We start from the raw sequence: 2,882 nt of genomic DNA, 5'->3' as shown, positions 1-2,882 counted from the left end.
GCAAGGCCAGGGCCTGGTGTATTTTTCATTCATTTCCAAATAACACAAAATTGTTCAAAAACCAAAACAGTGTTTTGACAATCAGGAGAAAATAACGACTCACTTTATCAAGTCCAAGTCTCAGTGAGATGCCATGTATTTGTATAATTCAAAGACAAGACACAGACAAAACCAGCGGGTGCACATTTTGCTGTAACCACTGCAGCTCCATATTCTGAAACTTCAAGATTAGCATACATGCTGCCATGATGGTGGCTTATTTTTGGAGTCATAAGTAATCTTATTTGGATTAGAGGATGGATTAGCAAGCTACCAGCTAATATTAGCAATGCTGGGTTAGCATGCTGCACCCATAAACTCCATAAGTTCATCAGGCACAAGTAACAGACTTAGCCCATAGTAGATCATACTACAGTTTCACTCAAAAAAGATGAAATTGTTTGTGACAGTTTTACAGTGGCTTAATTTTTGCTCACTTTCTAATCACCCAGAGTACCCTCTTTTTCACTCTCACTGTCACACTGTCAGTCATTAGGCTTGATCTACAGATGTTTTAGCCTTGAAGGGGTGGATTGTAAAAAATCAAAAAGGAGATAAAATACACATTCCCGGAGGTGAGCTACTAGACATTTTAGTTATGTTTGCTTAATATACTGCAGTTAAAAAAAGAAAAATAAAAGACAACAGGTGTGTGACGAATACAGAGTTCAGTAAACAATGGGAAACTTTGCATCTTATAAAGAATGACCTTTTTTGGCCATGTTTCTTTCACTCTTAGTCTGGGCTCTTGTTGTCATTGACCAACTTCCTGTTTCTGTTTTCCTGCACATTTTGCTCTGCAGAAATGCTGATGTGTGAAAGAAGTGGACTTACACAAAACTGCTACACTTACATTTGAATTAGGTGGCTTTATAGCTATGTGTTATTAGCTTTGGTAGTATACAGTAGAAAATACATTTTCATTTACATTTTCCCTGATAACAACTAATGTTAATTCTGATCATATGTTATTTGCATATCAAAATATTCAAAGTATGACGACAACAACAACCCAACAAACCTCATAGCTCAGAATATGCAAAATAATTGTTCCTGATTTGAGAGGTCTGTAGTCTGTAATCTAATATGGCCAATATAATGCTATTTTGATTATTCGTATTATATCAGATCTTACTGGAACACTTTGAACGGAAACCTCAAAGATAAGCAGTCTCAGATGAGTCATTGTCTGAGTAATATGCTAGCCTTTCTTAGAACTCTGAAAAATATTGTTTGAACTTACAAAGGAAAACCACTGTATGTAATTTTGCTTAGGAAATGTTCACTGTTAAACTGGTTTCTCTTTTTGGTGTTTGAGAGGGAGTGTCAAACTAAATGTGGCCGACTGATGTCAGATAAGGAAAACAGTTTGCAGAAAAAGAAAGGAGCCGTGGAAGACACACTTGCTGCTGTAACAAGCATGTAAGCAAAGCAAGAGTTTATGGTGGAACTTATTAGCTGGCTTAAGGTTTCAGAGGGACTTGAGAAATTCTATTGAACAGAAGAACATTTGGTAAGGGCTATATAATATGTCATGTGTAATATGTAAGTGAAGCTGCGACTATCTGTGGATGTCTGTGGAAAGTCACTGGTGCTTGTTGTAGTATTGTATAACAGCAAAATTAAAAAGCAGTGACTGTGTATTTACAATTAGACAACAGAATTTGAACTTTCTTTTTGAATTGTTAACAGTATTTTCAGTGTAATTATTCAGTGATTTATAGTCCTGTCATTATTATTCTGTGTACTACCATCATGTGTGTTCATTCACAGGGAGAAGACCATGTGTAGGAGCTTTCTCCTCATAATTCTGACTTCATGTGTCTGCGGTTAGTTGAACCTCCATGAGGACGCTGATTTAATACCTTTGTGAATTTATATTTTACAAAAAGATTTAGTAATGGTTAGAACAGTTGTTTTTAATAGTTTAGCCATCATCATTCCCAGAGGAAAAATTGTGATAAATTTAGATGAACTCGAACTTTTTTGTCTGTCATCTTGCTAATGCCATACAGTGGCTAAAAAATTAAGCTAGCATAGAATAGCCCAGATTTGAATTTCCTACTTTGCGTCAAAAATAAGCTACATAGTACAAAAGAACAAACTTAGTCTTACTAGCAAACTGGGATAGTGGCCACTTGACCAAGAGCTGCATGTCAACAGAACAAGCTATAGCTATTAGCTGGTTGCTAGACTTCTCTCTAGTCTGAGTGGAGGAACTGGATTGCTCATGCAAGTGTTCCCTTTTTGAGTCTGAATTTGTCCTGGCTCCTTCTCTTCCTCTCAGAATTGTCCGCTAATCATAACAAGGATCTGTACTATCAGGCTGAAGAAAATAGTGACATCACAGTAGAATGGACGTTTACAACCAAAGTTAGCATCACCATTTCATCGCTTAAGATCCACTGCCTGCAGTTACCTGAGCTGAAGGTTTTCTTCAATATGGACAGTAGTTCTGATGAGCCTCAGCATGAGCAATTTGCTGGACGTGTTCAGTGTGACAAAGACGCTCTGACGACAGGACGAGTCAGACTTCAGCTGTCCAGAGTTAGGAGTAACGACTCAGGCCGCTATCTTTGCAGGATGGCCACTCAGTTTGGAAAGAAGGTCAAAGAGTTCAGGCTCAACATCACTGGTAAGCTTTGTGTGTGTGTGTGTGTGTGTGTGTACAACTACTATTCCTATTTCTGCTACTGGAGTAATGAAATTTATTTACATATCACCTTTACAAAGCTAAAAAAGGGCCGGAAACACAAATTCATATTGAAAACACAAAACTTTAGAATACACAAATACATATTTACAGTTAAAATATTCCAAATATAATAACCAGGCTTCAGGGT

Source organism: Neolamprologus brichardi, chromosome 3, assembly GCF_056152115.1.
Source record: "Neolamprologus brichardi isolate AB-2024 chromosome 3, ASM5615211v1, whole genome shotgun sequence".
Classification (NCBI taxonomy): domain Eukaryota; kingdom Metazoa; phylum Chordata; class Actinopteri; order Cichliformes; family Cichlidae; genus Neolamprologus; species Neolamprologus brichardi.
Note: the sequence above shows the minus strand (reverse complement) of the source record.